The sequence below is a fragment of the Equus przewalskii genome, chromosome 2 (genome assembly GCF_037783145.1).
Source record: "Equus przewalskii isolate Varuska chromosome 2, EquPr2, whole genome shotgun sequence".
Classification (NCBI taxonomy): domain Eukaryota; kingdom Metazoa; phylum Chordata; class Mammalia; order Perissodactyla; family Equidae; genus Equus; species Equus przewalskii.
Window position 1 is genome coordinate 38,382,293 of NC_091832.1, and position 18,977 is coordinate 38,401,269.

The 18,977-nt window shown below is 41.7% G+C and overlaps 1 protein-coding gene and 1 long non-coding RNA gene across 6 annotated transcripts in view; one reads left to right on the plus strand and one right to left on the minus strand.

Annotated features, from left to right (window-relative positions):
* KAZN (kazrin, periplakin interacting protein) overlaps positions 1-18,977 on the minus strand; it is a 1,021,468-nt gene that overhangs the window by 733,392 nt on the left and 269,099 nt on the right. The gene's annotated exons all lie outside the window — the stretch shown is intronic.
* The window catches only part of LOC139080740 (uncharacterized), a 37,615-nt gene that overhangs the window by 9,618 nt on the left and 9,020 nt on the right, over positions 1-18,977 (plus strand). The window contains exons 3-5 of one of the 2 annotated variants that reach the window (XR_011535481.1): positions 1,175-1,246; positions 1,883-3,138; positions 5,820-7,608. This is a non-coding gene — a long non-coding RNA (uncharacterized lncRNA). Of the gene's footprint in view, positions 1-1,174; positions 1,247-1,882; positions 3,139-5,819; positions 7,609-18,977 lie in introns of those variants that run through there. The other variant, XR_011535480.1, reaches the window with a different exon arrangement.

Below are 18,977 nucleotides of genomic sequence, written 5' to 3' on the forward strand. Positions count from 1 at the left end.
TTTCATCTTTGCGCATAAAAGCTTTTGTATTTTTTAAGTAGAAGTGATAAAGAAATAACAATAAATAAATAAGTATTATGTACTTAAAAAGAAAAAATAATAAAAATTTAAAAATCTTTAACTAAAGAACACTTTATTGAGATACAATTCACGTACTATAAAATTCACCCTGTTAAAATGCACAATTCAGAGGTTTTTAGTATTTTCATAGAGTTGTGCAACCATCGTCACTACAAGATTTTAGAACATTTTTATCATTTTTTACCCAAAAAAACCCCTTTCACGTTAGCAGGAACTCCCCATACACCCCTCCTCCATCCCCTGGCAGCCGCTAATCTACTTTCTGTCCCTACGGATTTGCCTATCCTGGGCATTTCATATGAATGGAATCATACAATATGTGGCCTTTTGTGGCTGGCTTCTTCTACTTAGCACAATGTTTTCAAGGTTCGTCCATGTAATAGGACCTCATTCCTTTTTATGATCAAGTAACATTCCATTGTATAGATATTACCACACATTATTTATCCGTTCATGAACCGATGGAAACAGTTGTGTGTTTCCACTTTTGGACTATTATGAATAATGCTGCTATGAACATTGGTACACAAGTTTTGGTGTGGAAATATGTTCTCAATTCTCTTCGCTGTACACCTGCAAGCGGAATTGCTGGTTTACATGGTAACAAGACATTCAACATTTTGAGGAACTGCTCAGCTATTTTCCAAAGTGGCTGCACCACTTTATAATCCCACCAGCGCTGGCGCTTCTTCCATTTTGAGAATTCCTCCGACGTGATAGAATTCCAGAGGGGGACTCCAAGAGTGTGGGGTATGCACATTTTAAAGCCTCTTGATACTTATTGCCACACTGCTTTGCTGCAAGGTAGCCTAAGCGATTTTTTAATTGTTTTCTTTTGGCTTCATTAACTCACATCCATCTCCTTCCAAGTCTGGCACTAATTTCTTTTGGTCCAGGGAGGTTTATCCCAACTTGCCTTTTACTCTGCTCTCCATGCACCACCCACGTGGACCATCACCCCCACACCCTGCTCAGATCTTCAAGCTGTTTGTAAATTACTGGGGAATTTTCTCAAGCGCTCTTCACCTGGGTGTGCTTTCCAAGCTCCTGAGGGTCAGGTACCGTGTCTTTGATTTATTTTCTACTTTGGCAGAGCAAGCAAGGAAAGGCTCCGCATATAAAGGACCCGCAGTGAAGGCTTTCTGACCTCTAATTTTAAAAGCAGGTAAGTTGGGCAACCGGTCCTGCATTTATGTTAATAAGAATGCTGCCCATCAGGACTGGGAGTCCCGCCTCCGGGTCTCTATCGCATTGCAGGACCTTTGAAGGCATGGAATCAGCCTGCTATGGCTTTGCAATCGCACCAATCATTTAAGCAGAGTGAGGAAGAATCCTGTAGTAAACAACTACCATGTGCCAGGCACTTTTGTGATATGCTTTTTAATTTACTTTATTTAATCTTCAAAAGAGTCAATGCACAATTTAGCAACCAAGTGCTGTTGTTATCTCACAAGTGAGAACACTGAGACCCTGACAAGCAGAAAGTCTTACAGAACGCTGGTGTGACCACACACCTGGATCTCATTTCACTATTTCATGCCGCTTCCTAGGTACACATAGCCCTCCAAAATCTAGCAATGCTGTTAAAATTATAGGAAAAAAACAAATATCCCAAATATGAAAGAAGCTTCATTCTTTTCCCTTTATCTTTTATAAAAGTTCTTTACCCTAAAAATGGAGATCACATTTACATGTGATATCATCGTCTTGTTAACTAGCTTTTTCTTTGCAATTGATATGAATCTTGAGAAATTAGTATATTGAATTGTTTTTTATTTTAAAATACCCATTGTTTTCCTAGAATTTTAATCAAAGAGAAAAACATCAAGCAACAACAATGAAGAACATCTGGCAGAAGCACACGAGAGTCAAGGATGCCCTGCAGCATCTCTAAGCCAGAGAGAAATGCTTTAGATCATGCAGCGAAGAGACCATTGTATCCCGGCCCTGTATCAACTGGGATAAGGTGCTATGTAGCACCCAACTCAAAGAGAATGCCAGAATGTCAGAATATCAGAAGTGCAAGGGATGTGCTGGCCTCTAGGGGGAGCTCAAGACTTCCAATCCAGGTCCCTAGAACCCAGAACGTCGGGTGGAGTAAGCTCTTTGTGTCCTTGGTACCAGATACTAGCAACAGGGGATGGAGCTTCCATGTGATTTGGCAAGAGGCTCAAACCTAAGGATCTATAGGAAGGAGGAAACAATCCACCAACTATTTTCAATATTTCAAAAAGTTTAATAGAAATGTTATATCCCCATCCCCCCATAGACACATGTGACACACATATGCTTACAGCCACCAAACTACCCAAAACTTCAAGTCTCGTTGCTTTTGACCTTAATAAGAGACACCCGGTGTGTCAGCACCAATCGTCTACTACTGACACGAGGCTGTGACAAAGACACTCATTTCCTCTTCCTCCTGGGTGCCCGGCCAGACTACGGTTCCCAGTGCCCCTTGCAGTTAGATGTGCCGGTGAGCCCAAGTTCTACCAGTGGAGTGTGAGTGGAAGTGATATGTGCCACTCCCATGCCTGGCCCATCTAAGCCCCCCAGAAGACATCCTCCAGACCCTTCCCCTCAGCCAGTAGCCATGGTCTGAGTATTGACGACTGCAGGGTCACAAGGCAGGAGGAGCTGCATCCCCGAGTTGCCTCTTGGAGGAAAGCTGCTTGATGCTCAGGAGCACCTGTTCAGACTTTACGTGCATGAGAAAGAAATTCTTGCCATGCTAAGCCAGTGAGATTTGGAGGATTATCTATTATAGTTACTAGTATTAACCTAACTCACCAGATGTAATTAAATGGCTGTTGATAAAGAAGTTTCTGAGTCAAGACTGGTGCCCTGGACACGGGCAAGCAGCACTATAACCAGGTGATGTGTGAGAATTCCTGGAGTTTAAGTTCTTCGTCTCACAGATGGATCAGCTGAGGACTCTAGTAATTTGTGAGACAGCAGAGTGGGGACCCGGACCCAGGCGTTTTGATTCTGCCTCAGGTTCTTTCTAATCTACCACTTTTCACGTATTACAGCCACGTGGACAGTTGTGAGCCGGAGGTGAGTATTAAACAGCCAAGAATTTGGGTCATGCTGGCAAAAAAACTCAGAGAGAGGCCCTCTTCTTTGTCCATTTTGTTAATTACAAGGGGAAATAGCACCTTCTCAGAGTTTTTTCTATTGTGTACAAACCAGCAATTCAGGGCTCATTTGATTGCATTTGCATTTCAGGAGAGAGAAAAAAATCATTCGACAACAGACATCTCATTGGCTTTGATTCATATGCTTTTTAATTACCATGATCTCTTTTTCCTACTAGTAAAAATCAGGTAAGAAATGAGCTGCAGTGGATATAGAGTAATAATAAGAGTAGCTTTTAGCATTTATTGAGCACTTACTTTATACTGGACATTGTGCCAAATACTTCAAATGCATTCTCAGATGGATCCACAGAAAGGGACTCATAAGTGGGAACTATTATTACACGCATTTTACTGATGACAAAACTGAGGTTCCAAGGATGACTAACTCGGCTGAGGTTACGCATTGTGCGTCTTTGAGACCACAATCGGTGATCTAGCACTAAGCTAGACTGCCGCGTGACTATATAAAAATGCAAATGCCATGTTTGCTAGGACCTCAAGAGGTCAGGAATCATTTTTACAACTTTTGTACTGGAAAAATAGGGCCACCCAGGAGCCGATAGACAATTCAGAAACTTACAAATTCGGTGTCTTAGAATCACCTTCCATGGCACAGTTTATAATCTTATAAGAGTCTCATGTGGAAATAGAACTTTCCAGTAAAAAGCTTGGTTTTATCCAGTCAGTAGGGTCTCTCAGATTTCTCGTTAGAATGAAGTGTGAATTCTGAGAAGCTGTTTAAGAACGTGAAACACTGCACGCAGGCACTGGGGTTGGACGCGGGTTCAAGGCCTCCCTCTGCCAAGAACAAGCGGTGGGCTTAAACTTTCTAAGCCACGTTTTTTCCATCTGCAAATAAAAAAGGTGAGGGGGGATAATAATACTGACCTCGTAAGAGTGTTATGAGGGTTAAATAAAATAATAAAAGAAAATACTACTGCTAAAGCTCTTAGCTCACAGCTTGCCTGGCTCCTTAGATGATGCCCCATAAATGGTAGGTTTATTTCAAGTGTTATTAGTTTCTTGTAAAAGGCAACTTTCCAAGTAATCCTAGAAGTTTGATTCAACTCAGACCAAACTCTGATTATATTCACCGTTGGGTTCGTTTGTCTTTTTTGCACAAAATCTCTAGAACTGCTTGTCAATGGGTCAATATGGTAGCCACTCACCATATAAAGCTATTTCAATTTCAATTAATTAAAATTAAAAAGTCAGTTCTTTGGTCACATTAGCCACGTCTCCAATACTCAATAGCTACGTGAGGTTAGTGGCTACTAGATTGGACAACACAGATGTGGAATATTTCCACCATGGCAGAAAGTTCTGTTGGACATCATGGATCTAGAGGAAGAATAGTGTAGGAGAGTACTGAGAAAACCCACTCTCTTGCACAGGGCAGTTTGCAGACAGCTCTGAGGGAGGAAAGTTGATAAACCAGATGAGCTAAAGGGGTCCTTCCGCATCCGTAAGAATCCGATGCTCCTTGGAGCGATACTCAACTTCTCAGAACATCCTCCTGTGTGGATATTTCTTAAGTAATGACAGTAGGTTCCCCAGGGCAGGAAACCTCAGAAACTAAGGTTGGCATCTTTACAAGTATTTGTCTCGTCTCTGGGTCTTGGGCCCTGAAAAGGTCCAAATGACTATGACATATGGCTAAGGACACCATTAGAGACCCTTGTATGAATCAGATGTTCATATATGCTGTGGAAATACTATTCAAGGAAAATGTTAAGCATTAGAGACATGGTTTGCCATAGAATTAATGGCCCAAAAGAAACAGGAGTATGAATTTTCTTTACATCTGTCCATCTTTTGCATTTCCTCCCACCAATATGACCACATTTTTATATAAAATATATTATACAGGCATAAAATATGTTGTATTCAGGCTTTTTTTTTAATTCAGAGAATACCATCTCAATAACAGTTCTTTCTAAAAATGTTGTTATATTTCCAAGAAGCACTCAAAGGCTTTTATAAACACTCTTTTATAAAACAGATATGCAATGTTAAAGCAGGATATGTTATGTGCCAAAAATGATTTATATTACAAATTTATTTTGTTTTTTTATAAAAGCTAAGAAGGGAGAAATCCAGTTGGCTGCAATTGAATTAAGGAACGGCAAGCTATTTTTCTTTCTTGTCTTTTTGCAGTCCATGGTGCAATTTTATTTTTTCCATTTTTAAAGATCATACAAAATAGAGGTCATATAAAACATTATAAACTACTTTCTTGCTAAATGAAGGCAACTCATTAGTAGATACGCAGATGCATAAAACATTTCTAAGGCTTTACATCTTAGTTGAATCGCACATCTTTAAACCTCTCCCAATGGCGTGTAACTGTGTGTTTCCGTGAGTCACATGGAGAATATCCTGAGTGCATTTCTGGAAATCTGGACCAGTGGAGGCCAAGAGGGTGGTCAGGGCTGGGAGACCTGGCACACGTAATGGTGTGGAAAACACATGCAGATACCTCCTGAGCTCGGGAACAATGAATTGACCACCATGGCTTCCTTTCTCTTCTCATGATCTAGAATTTTGCATCAGGCTAAAGTTTAAAGGCTCCACCTTCTTCCTTTTGTTCAATATTAGGACTACATTTGCCTTATTCTCCAGGATTCCCAAAGATTATGGGTAGTGATTCTGCCATCTTCTCGCGGAGTCTGGGAGGTCATTTATCTGGTCCAGGAGAGCAAGCTAATGTTCTTTGACAATTTCCGTATCTATTTTGAACTTCAATTTCCTCCTGACATTGTAGCAGACCTGCTGAGCATCGTGCCTGCCTGCCCACAGCCCTCTTCTGAGGGAACTGCTCCCAATTATATACAGGATATCACTCTTTCCCCTCAGCCAAAGCTGATTAAGTGGAGTCACAATGTCATCTGAAGCTGTCTGGAGGCCTGGGAGAAAAATGAAACTTCGTGGTTCCCCAATTTCTAGCTTTGTGATCTTGTAAAGGTTATTTAAGTTTTCTAAGCCGAAGTTTCTTCATCTGAAAAGCAAAGACAATTATACTTGCCTTTGGGTTCTTGTCAGTGTACAGTAAGATGGTGCACAACATAATGTGGTCCTGGCAAAATGGAAGCGCTCAGTAATGTTAGCAGGGGCCGTCATTGTCATCGTCATTATCATCATCATCACCAATATCAACATCATCATCACTGTCATTATCATCATCGTCATCATCAGAACCCAGCTGAATGAGACAGATAAGCTGAAATGCTTGTGGATTCAGGGTTGAGAATGCCGTTTTGGTCTACAAGCAATGCACTGAGTAAGCAGAGGGAGCCAGTCTGTAGGAGAGAGAGTACTGACCATACTGGCAGTGCTGGCGTTTAGTGATTACACGCCAAGGGTACAAAGCATCCTGTAATGTGCAAGAGTGTTGTATACAACAGGAAGCATCCTGTGTCCTGTACGACTTTCAAAGGTCCTGCTGGACACTGTGGATAAAGGTCAAGCCTAGAATCTGACTCCATATTACATACAGACATAACACTGTTTCCAAGGTTTTAACATGCCGAATTTTCCAGGAATGCAATTACTGCATAATTCAAAGGCAGGCCACAGTTTGTTTTGTTGGAAATTTGCTAAGAGCCAGTCACCGTGGTCGTTTCTAACCTGGCCGTAAATTTGACAGTCCTTCCATTAAGAGATGAGATCCTGTAGTCACCCCCTCTCCACCTTCTGCCCCCACCCCCTATGACTGCTTTGACTCACAATCTGCCAAAAGTGACGCTGGGTGACTTTCAAGGCTAAGTCGTAAAAGGTTATGCAATTTCTGCTGGGACACTTGTCCTTGGAGCCCTGAGCCTCAAGTAGGAAGTCTGAACACCCTGAGAAGGCCATGCAAGATCGCCACATGTGGGCAGCCCAGTCTTCCATCTCCCGGCACCACAGAAGTGAGGGAAGTATAGTCCTCTGGGAAGAGATTCCTTTGGCTACAGGTGTTCCAGGACCAGCCATTGAAGTCCTCCCAACCGAGGCCCTGGAGACAATCACAGAGCAGGGAAGAACCATTCTTGCCTTGCTCCTGAATTCCTGACCCATTGGATCCATGAGCGTCAGAAAATGACTGCTTGAGGCTGCTGACTTTTGCTTTGTCATACTGCGGTAGATAACCAGAAGGCTCACCCTTTTGGAAAATCATGTCGTCAGTACCATCTGGCTTTATCAGTTTATCTTTGAAGTTGTCACCTGATTCTATATACAGGTGCAAATACATGGCCGCTTCATTATTTTTTCCTCTGTCTGAATCTTTATATATTAAACGGTATCTTACTTTTTGTCTTAGATAAATTACTTTCCTTGTAATCCTCTTTTATATTTCATGTGGAGTGTTACATTAATTTTATTTTGAATGAAGTGTTTATGCAGGTTATATAATCTATGATGTTCATTTCATGATAAGAAAAAGGGTGTTGTAAAAATGTTTGTTTTTTAGGAGAGTTGGGTCCAACAGGTGGAAAGCACTGAGCAAGGCACCTTCCCCCCTGAGACCTGGAGGGGGCAGTGGTTTTTGTGAGAATCTTTCTCGTCCTCCTGAGATCTAGCTGTGCTTGTTTTCTACTCATTCAGTTCTGTGACATCATTGAAGCCTTCCTGTAACCATCTGTTCTTAGCCAGCTTGAGTGGGTCCTTTCGGCTCAAGGAGCCTTGACCAGGACGTCCAATTTAGTTCTAACCTCTACAGGCTCTCCTTGTTCCTTGACAGAGAAAACGGAAGCCCAAAGAGATGGAGCAAAGCTGCGTTTTCTCTGGCATCTGTTGGCATTACTCAGTAGACCCAAGAGACAGATATCTTCTTCTTTTTTCATCTTCTTGCTCCTGACACAACCATTAAAAGCCAAATGATATTTCTTCTGGATTCTGCTAGAATCTTCTGCTCTTCATTGTTTGATTTGGTATAAGCTTTAAAACCCAAATAATCGTTCTTCTGGTTCTCTTAGCACCTTCTCCTCTCCATTCTTTGCTTTGGCCTGCCATTCATTCCAGCCTTGCGTTGACGTTTAAATATGTTCTGCTCCTTTTATCCTTATTACGTCTAGGCTTGTCATATGCATCCGGGTATTATATTAAGATACCTTTTGACTTTCACATCAAAATCATCAGCAGTTGGCATGTCAGAAATTCATGTTTGACAGTCATTCACTCCTGGAGTCTTTAATAATCTCTGTCCGTGAAAGTATATTTTTTAAAAGTCTGCCTTACGAACACATAAAAAGGTTGTAGATCTTATTCTAGAAAGTCAGTGCCCATGGTCTGGCTATCATAAATTCTAAGTGGCACATGCACTCCCTCAATGTTTGCTGAGGATCCGTTTTCGGATGTCTTCCTGCCTCACATTGATTACTTCCTTTGCCGACCAATGTGGGCTCCCAACTGTCATGTGTCTACCAAATATGACCCTGCCCCTCTAGCCATAGTGGATTGGACCCAGGGTGGACAAGTGACCAGGCTGGACCAAGGAGAGTCTTTCTTCAGTGAACTCCAAATTGGTTCTAAGAGATCAATATGATTTTATCACAGTTTGGGCTGGTCACTTGAGTAAAAAAACTGTAAATGCAGAGACTGTGGGACAGAGACATCCTTTATCTAGAAAAACAGCAATAAATCAGGCATTTCACAAGAAACATAAATAAAGGACAGACAGAGGGTCCTAGTGCTTTTGAGTTTGGTGTTTCATTGTCTGGCCAAAGCCCAGTAGCCTTTTCCCCTCCATTAGACACTGTGTACATCTCCCCCGACCTTTTGCTCCCTCTAGGCAAATTGATGAGCTTTCCCTCATACACAAACAGTCTTAACTGATCCAGTTTTTGCTTTTGGATCAGTTTCATGGTTGAGTTTCTTGTATTATCTGAAAAATCAATTGAAAGAAGTTTAACAGTAATTTAAGCACGATTTCCTGTCAAATTTGACCTAATATTTGGAAAAAGAATAGCAATTTGGAAGAACATTCAAATTTTGGGGTTTTTTCTTAGGGAAAAAGAAAAAAAAGACTGACCAAAAAATGTAAGGAGGGGAATACACAAAAAGAAAATTATAATTGCAGATCACAGCATTCTACCACACCAAAAGGAGTGTGTGCAGGAAACGCGCATCGTGGGTGAGCCAGCATCAAGTGGCACCAAGTGGGGTCTCTCTCAAGTGGCTTGCTGATGACAGGGTTCGCAAAGCTTGGCTTTATGCAAACCCCAAATAGCCACTGCATAATTTCCTCAGGCATTGGCACTGGGTGCACAGCTTGTGCCAAGAAAAAGCCTGCTGCAGCTTGATTTTTGCAAAGCTCAAGGAAGGAAGCATAGTCAAAAGAGCCTGTTGCTAAGCAACCATTCCAGGCCGCCATCTTTCTTTCTGCAAGATAACAAGATAACAAGCTTTCAAGGCCTCAACAGGTTGTTTCTTGCTTTTCTGATGACCGTGGACCAGCGCTGCCCTGGGCAACCCAGAGAACTTCACCATCCTGTGGCTGCAACCACACCTTCTCCTACAAGGGCTGAACGCCAGCCTGGGGGCGGGGCCCACCTCCATGTTTGTCCTTCCCAAGGCTCTCTCTCTCATCCCTCTTTACACATTTATAGTTATTAAGCTCCTCCTATAGCTTAACAACTATTTAACTTTCCCAGTTTAAATAATGATGATGATGACAACGATGACAATAAAAGGCTTTGCACAAGCTAAACACTAGGTCATAAAATTGTCCCAACATACCTACGCGTCACGATATTTGCAAATTCAAAATACTGGGGCATCATGACCTTGGTGGATTCAAAGACAAACTCTGTCACTTGAAGAGGGCCATCCTAGGATTTCAGAACAAATAAACTTGCATCCCTCTTGAGAGATCTTTACTGAATCTCCAATGCCAAGATTTCCTCTATTTCACAAATTATATTTTAATTTTTGGGATGAAGATCATACCAGCCAGCTGATAATATTCCACAGCACAATGGGGTATCATGCTGCCTTCTGGAAGTTTCCACAAATGTTTAGGCATGAAGCCAGGTCTAATGGCCCCAAAGCTAGGCCTGCACTGTGATGCACAACCACCCTCCCTGACTTCAACCACAGACCAAAAGCAGGAAGATGTGCTCCTTTGTGAAAGATGACATCCAAGGAAGGTAAAGCTTTAACCAGGCACCTAGTTATTGCTGGGCACTTAAATAGTTACATGTGTAAAAATACAGAGAAAGGAGAGTGGAAAGAGTCTCTTGATGTCAGCTTCTAATAAAGCACTCTGCCTCTGGTCCTTTGCCCTCCCGTTCCCCATGGGCAAGATTGTGCCCAGCTGGAACATTAACCTTGCAGGTATAATCTTATCACACAGAGGATAGAATTGGTATCCCCTAAAGAGATATCTGGAGCCAGAAGTTCTGAGATTTTATACCTTTAAGGCCAAAATTTGTCAAAGAACCCAGAGCAAATTAACCTGTTTCTGTACTCAGGAGAGAAGACAAAGTAGTTCCATCTTCACTGACAAGGACTTCTGGCAATTTGGATGAATGATGCTGAGAAAAGAAAACGATGGATTACGAACTTCCTGAGGAAATGAATTTCAAAAGAAACCCCAAACATCGCGAATCACAAGCTGCTTTGTATTCTTATTCATGACCTTCTTCCACCTTCTCTTCCATAAAGCAAATGGAAACGTGTCATTCTGATTAACGGTGATTGCTTCCTTGTCATACAGCAACTAAAATGAGATGTATGATCGTGACAGATTTAAGGGGACATGGGCATATATTTAAGAGGTGCTTTTTAAAAAACACTCTTGATTATCCATGGCACTTAAAAATTCCTGTTATCTTCTTCTCCCCACCCCTTTCCTGCGGCTCTTTAAAGGTAGAGAAATTACACGGCTCTCAGGGGTAGTCGATGACTGCCTGTCTGTGTAGCTGGATTGTTTACAACACTGTTGTAATGATGTTGACCAGCGTCACGATTGTGATGAACCAGAAAATAATCCTGGCTAGAAAGCTCTGCACTGATTTTCCGATGGAAACTGTCTCCCAAACTCTTGTTTTTAAGGAGAGGTTTTATGTAACTTATTATTTCCCTTCTTGGAAGCAACTGGTATATGCAGAAAGAAAAAGAAAATGAAAACAATTTAGATGGATCATGATTAATGCCTGGAGGGCAAGGATGGTCTGGAAACCTGTGTGATGTTAACAGAGGACCCTGGGGCAGGGATCATGGCACTGTTACACTACGGAATTCTTAAACTCCAGCACGGTGCCTGATTATGTTTGGGATCAGTAATTATCTGTTGAATGTGTTGGGAAGGGCAAGCAAGGAATCTAAAACACATTGAAAGTCATCTGCAAAGGGATAGTAGCTAATGATATGGGAGAGAAGGAGATTGGAAAGGAAATGAATGAATGAATGAAAGAATGAATGATTACATCCTCAGGGCCAGTAAACATTAAGCAAGCAGACAGAAGTAATACAATCATGACCCACAAAGTGAATGCCTTATGGGGCAGGTACCATCCCATTCATCTGACTGACCAGCATCCAGCACCAAAGGCAGCTTTTGATAATGCTTGTTGAGTGAAAAAACAGATGGATAAATGGATGAAGCTGCTTCAAGCTAAACCTTTACCTCCAGGCACAAACAACAGCTGCTGTGCTGGTAATAAATCTTAAAAAAAAAAAAATCAATGTAAATTTAGGCCACTTCCTCAGCAGAAAAACATAATAATAACCCAATAAGTGTAAGTATGGTCAGGAACAGAAGCCCTGGAGGCTAAGTGGGGGACTGTCCATGCTTGACAGCCCCTGCCTTCTCAGAGGAAGCATTTGCAACTTTGTGCATTGTAAGCTGGGTAGATAGCATTGATGACCTCATCAACACTGGTGTTCATCACCTAAGCTAACGGTCCGAAGTGCCTAGGATTCGTCTGGAACCTGAGAATGCTGTCACCAAATGAGATGCAGACATGCTATGATCCAGCAGAGAATGAAGGTGGACTTTGCCAATTAAGCCGCCACAGAGAACCTTCTCCTGGGTTTGGATGAAGTCCATTTAAAGCCTTGCACACAGGGTAGTTCCAAAGAGCGTGCATGAAATCTCGAGACAGAGAAGAGGAATCTGTCCAAGTTTGGGACATAACATATCCAATGGGTAGTTAGGGATGAGTCAAAGATTCTAAGTCAAGACCAGCAAGGTGGAGAAGCTACTCATTGAATTGGCAAGGCCAGAAGGAGGATTTGGTTTGGGGAAGAAAATGGGCTCTATTTTGGGCAAGCCAATTTTGAGGTGACAGATGGACATCCAGAGAGAAATGATGAGCAGTGAGTCAGAAGTACACGTCCGGGGCTCCCACAGGGTGAGAGTCCGACAGACACTTCGATGTTAACAGGATGTGGGATGGCAGCTGAAGCTGAGCTGCTAGAATGGAGAGAGAAAGAACAGAGGGCATTACCGTGAAGGTGGAGAGAGCAGCCAAAGGTTACTAAAGGGACAGCTGGACGGTAGGAGGGAGGTTAGGGTACCCTGATGCTTCAGAAGAGAAGAGTTTCTAGAAGCAGGCAATACTCAACAATGGTGAATTTGGCAAGTTTATGGAGGCTAAGGATGCAGAAAAGTCATTATGAAATGACCAACAACCTTCAAACAGTGGGTTTGAGTTGTAGTGAGCGATGGCAGCTAGAATACAATGGTTAAGGGTGATTAGTTGTCAAGGCAGTGAGTTCTTCCCATATGGATTGACAGTTTTTTAAAAAAGAGCATGCATTATTCATCTCATAAGATTCACCTGAAATGATCTTGCCCTGTTAAATTTTTGCTAATCTCTCAATCAGAAATAAATCCCCACTCCTCTGTACTCTTACAACACTTCATCTGTATTGCACATATCACTTTTTACTTTGTACTATCATTGCCTCATCTTGGGTACAGTGTTTCTCTCATGCCTACACGAGAGTCAGTTGTTCAAGAAATTGTGTTTTTTTTGTGGAAGATTAGCCCTGGGTTAACATCTGCCGCCAATCCTCCTCTTTTTGCTGAGGAAGACTGGCCCTGAGCTAACATCCATGCCCATCTTCCTCTACTTTATATGTGGGACGCCTGCCACAGCATGGCTTGCTGAATGGTGCCATGTCCACACCCGGGATCCAAACTGGTGAACCCCGGGCCGCCGAAGCAGAACGTGCGAACATAACCGCTGCGCCACTGGGCCGGCCTCTCAAGAAATATTTGTGGAATGAACAAATAAACGCCCAGTTATTTACAGGTCTGCCTGCCCACTGTGGTGTGGCTCTTCAGATTACATGAAAACCATTGGAGAAATGAATAAAAAGTTCAACTGCACTGATTTTTAAAAAACTTGATAAATATAGCAGATACAGAAAACTGAATAAAATAAATGCTTCTTTTAATAAAGTATTGTAAGGTCAACCCTTCATAGCCACGACCCAGGTTGAGATATAGAAATCTGCCAGATACTCATAAGGCCTCTATACGCCCATGTTAGTCGTGATCTCCTCCCCACGCCCCCAAAAGTGACGACTGTCCTGACTTTTAGGGTAATTGCTTCAGAGCTTTCCTTAACAGCTTTGTCACCTGACCATACATCCCTAAACACTTTAGTTTTCCTGTTATGTTTATATGTCTATATTAACCTAGGTTCCCCCTCTGTCCCTCAACATTTTTTTCATGTAATTTATTTGTTGAAGAAAACAAGTTGTTTGTCCTTTAAAGTTTCCCACTCCTGGTATTTTGCTGATTACATCTCCACGGATCTATAGGATTGACCATCAGGTTGATTTTTGGCAAGACAATGTACAGATGGTGTTGCTTTCTTCTATCAGAGCCACACAATGTATGGTTGTGTCCCTTTTGGTGATGTTAGCAGCCAACGATGTACAATCCTTAAATCCATTCATTCATTATGGCTGCAAAATAGTAATATACTAATTCAGCCATTTCCTCTTTAGTTATTAGTTGGGATATTTCTAGAAAGAGAAACTTTCACTCATCTACTCTTTGGCTACCCAGGGTATAGCTCATAAAGAAAAGGCAGAATCGATGACTTTCTTTCCCATTATTTGCCAGTTTTTAAAATAATGAGTGGCTCTTTATTGTTCTCCAAAGATGGCAAATTTGTTTTTTAATATTCTTATAAACTCATGGATTTAAACGTATTTTTTGAGCTTCAATCCATGGAAATTAATATCTTTATTGAACATATATTGTTTAATCTTGATCCAGCGGGAACATCTTCAGGTAAATTCCTGAGTCCTTGGGACAGAAACTGAACTGTCTTCCAGCTTCCTCGCTCACTGATACGACACAGTGGCCTAGGCTCATCTTGCACACATTCTGCCCAGACCTAGAATCAGCATCTATTTTCCCAAGAATCTCTGTTTCTTTTTAGTGGAAAATAGTCTTTCAAGCTCACAGTCTGGGACCTGGGGATGTCCCTGCTCCTGGATCGTGCCTTGTGTCTGAGCCTTTACAGTGCGCAGGAGTCTGAAGGCAGGAGATGTGGTACTTCTGACTCAAATTCAGTCCACAGGGTTTTCACTTTACCTCTTCTACCTGGCAATTTACATCCGCTTTCCTGCACACCCAGAATCCTGAGGACACGAGGGATTACGGAATTAGAACATCCCATAATTGCGCATGTGCTTTATCTCACATCACATCTGAAACGATCTCAGTTAAAATTAGCAATTCTTCTACCCTAATTACCATTCCTAAAGACTGTTTAAAATCCTTTTTCCACTTTATATTTTTACATTTTTTTCAACTTTTTACCAGTTGGGCTGTATCTACGTTATGAGAGCATGTAGATGCTGACTCTCGTTTGGTCTTAGTTTCACAAGAAAATGTATATTTAGCCGTTACTATCAAACCATATGTCAGTGACTCGCTGGTTATTTTGGTTGATTGGAATTTGCTCTCTAGCAGATTGCTCAGAAAAAACTCATGGGAAAAATATTCCCCAAGGGTAGGGCCTGGGTGTTGCTTGCTCAGCAAGAGCCCACAAGCCCATTGCAATCATGCATCCTTCCGGCTCCCTTCTGGGCAGGACGCCCAGCTGCTGGGATTTGTAATGAGCCAAGGTCTGGCCAGCCCAGATCCTCCCTTATCTCACTCAAAGAACATGTCGTCTAGAGAGACGTAGAGCCTCTCTATGTGAGCTACCGTCCTTGGGAACGCTGGTCATATGTACCAGGGACAGCCCGTCTTGGCAAGCATTTAGCCTTTATGTCCCCTGCCTATATAATCAACCCTTGCCTCACCTACGGTAGCAGGTACACATTTCCGGCCAGCTGCCAGTGGACATCCCTGTAAGTACTCGCAATAAACCTATATGTCTCATTCACCATGCCCGGGTCTTTTCTTCTGTCTCTTTGCAACCTACCCTGCACTGCTCACCCCACTGGGCATGTGGCCAGACACCGGGTCATCAAGTTTGGCTGCACAGTTTATCTGCACCTTTCACTTGAAAGTCAGTTTAGCTGGATATAGAATGCTTAGATTACGTTTCTTTCCTTTAGAATCTTAAATATGCTACTCCGTTTCCTTCTGGCATAAAGCACTATTGTAGGAAATCTGACAACAGTCTGATCTCTTTCTCTTACAAGTGATTTGGTCATTTTGCCTGGATGCCTAAAGTTTTTGTTTTTCTTGAAAGTTCAATAACTTTGCTAATTTTTATCTCAGTGCTGGTTATTCTGGGGCAATTTTCTCAGGTATGTGGCATGCACTTTGAATATGTAATTTCAAAAAATGTGTTAGAAATTCTTTTTAAATTATAGTTTTTAGTAATTCTTTTGTTTCCCTTGTTTTCATTTTCTTCTTTGGGACCCCATATATTTCTCACAATACGTTTGTGGGATCTTCTTTGCCTGTCTTCTAAATTTGTCATTTTCTCTCAAATCCTTTTTAAAAATCTTCTTATATCTTATCCTTTTCTGAGTAATATCACCTCATTCCAAAGTCTTTCTAATTCTGATTTACATGTTTCTTTCCTATCTTGTATCATTTTCTTAGTGTATTTTAGCTTTTTAGAAATAGTAAACTTTTAGAAATAGTGTCTTCTTAGAAACATTTTTAGAAGTAATAGTTTTGAAGGGTGGGTGGACCTGTCTTTCATTGTCTGTGGGGCTATTTCACTCTTTATCCTAATTTTTCCTAATAATAACTTTGTGTGGAATTAAAGCTTGATCTTTTCCTCTTGCTCATTTTTATGTAAAATTAGGTTTTCTGAACTTTGAATAGGGGTGTAGTCCAGGAGAGTTTTTCTAACTTTTCTAACTTCAGGCTTTAGAATACTTTCTTCTTTTGTTTTCAAAACATATGGCAGCTTCTTCCCTGGGATCTCTTACCTCTCTGCTCTTCCTCCACTTCTATCTGTCCCTTCTCTTTCCCTTCTCTCTGTATGACTTAGCTTGGGTTCTGCTCTCAGCAGTTTCTCCTTAGTAAATGACCATGCTGGAGGGAAGTTTTAAGAGTTCAAGGGAACCCTACTGCTCCAGCTTCCTTAGACGTGACCATCGTCTCTCCAGGAAAGTCCACAAAACCTCTCGTAGTTTGGGCTCCCTTCTAGTGAGGACCTGCTGGAAATTTTGGGATTCTCAGGTGTGTCAGCTGCCTCATTTCTTCCCTCAACTTCCTCCTGCTAAATTATTGCTAATAGCATGCAGGTCCTTGTTGCTGTTAATGGTTTATCCCTTCAAAATCGTATGTTATGATTTGGGGGGATGCCTGTCAGCCTGATTTGTTGATGACATTCGTGTGTTTTGTTTTTCTATCTCTTTGCTCTATTTTGAGCACAGAATTGAGGAGATACAAAAATTCTGCTCTTGCTGCCACAATATTCCAAGATATTTATACACTGATGTATTATTGATATAGTAAGAAAACATTGAAATATATGGTATGTTTTCATTGGAAATAAAAGAACTATGATGACAGACACTGTTCTGGTAGAGCTTGGATGAATGTGTCTTTAATGAGAGGAGGTTTAGATTCTCTGACCTCTTAGATCTTCTCTAGTCCTGGGATTCTGTCACTCAAGCCTTGAAGGAGCCAGGGTGGTGTGGTAGACACTAGATGGAGCCCATCAGACCTGGGTGTGAACCCAGCCCTGTCACTTATTATTCACATGGCCTTGAATGAGCTCCTCTGTAAGCTTTAGTTTCCTCACCTGAAGAGTGGAGACTCATTATGAAGCCAAACTCCAGACCCACAGTCGTTAGTCCTTCGCTTTCGGAAGAAAGCACTGGGCAGAAGGATCAGTCCCTGTGCAACAAGCCATGGCCACTCAAGTGCAACTGAAGACGAAATATGAAAATTCCCTCTGATGTGATACAACCAAGCTGTGGCTTCAGAACGTCAGCAGATAGCAGAACACTCAGTTGTTAAGATAAACGGGAATATGTCAGGAACGGTAGTGCTAGGGCATACAGGAGTGGGTCCTTTCTGCAGTCCTTCCAAGCCTGTCTATCGGGGAGAAATTTGGTGATCAACGATACCATCATTGTGGCTAAGTATATCCTACAATACTGCATTCGGGGGAATCTGCTAACATGGCCTAAAGAAATGGAAAATATACAGTGACAATTACATGGCTCTACTTCTGTCTACCTCATACCGACCTAACGAATTGGGATCAAATACAAAGAATTAATGGAATAACTTTCTGAAGCACTTTGTCACTCCAAATCCAAACCTTGTCTGTTTCATAGCTTCCAATACTAGAAATGACTTTTATGATAATGCCTAATAATAATAATCGTTCATTAATTACTAATAACTTATAATATTCATTAATGTTAATAATAATTACTGAATTAATGAATACTCCCAGAATACTTAAATTAGAAATTCGAGATTGCTAAATGCTTTATGAAAGAAACTTAGGCACATCTCTCTTTCTATACACCTAAATGTTTCCTGGCCTAGAGAGGTTTTTAATTTTCCTTTCGACTTACTGAGCTTTTCAAACCTCAGCACAACTCATCACATTACTTGTGTTTTCTATTGTCCCTTCCCATCCATGAGTTCCCGAGGATGGGCTGCATCACACCCAACTTGCATTGCTAGGCCTTAGCGCAGGGCCTTGGACACGATGTGCTTACAGTCAAGGCTCATGGAATAAACTAATGTCTCCTTTTCCCCCCCATTATTCAGACGTCAGTCCCTCCTCCTCTTTCTCTCCTGCATTGTGTTTAGGTAATTCTACTACTTGCATGTGCTTCTGGGAAAGATTTGGGAAAATACGTTAAAAAATCATATATTTTTAAAATGGGGGCCAGCACGGTGGCGCAGCGGTTAAGTTCGCATGTTCCACTCCGGCGGCCTGGGGTTTGCTGGTTCAGATCCCGGGTGCGGACATGGCACCGCTTGGCACGCCATGCTGTGGTAGGCGTCCCACATATAAAGTAGAGGAAGATGGGCATGGATGAGAGCTCAGGGCCAGTCTTCCTCAGCAAAAAAAGGAGGATTGGCAGCAGTTAGCTCAGGGCTAATCTTCCTCAAAAAAAAGAAAAGAAAAGAAAATCATACATTTTGCTATTTATTATTCAGGTCTAAGAAGCATGTGTTGGAAAGAATAGCGTGAGAAGGTTGCAATGGTTGATTAAGATAAGTTTGGGGACTAACTTAGGATTTGTTCATTCGTTAATTCAACAAGTATTTATTGGCCACACTGTGTTTCAGACACTGTTCTGCGGCTGGGGTAAAACTGCACAAAACTGACAATGTCCCCACTGTGTGATCCTGCCTTGAATTGGGGG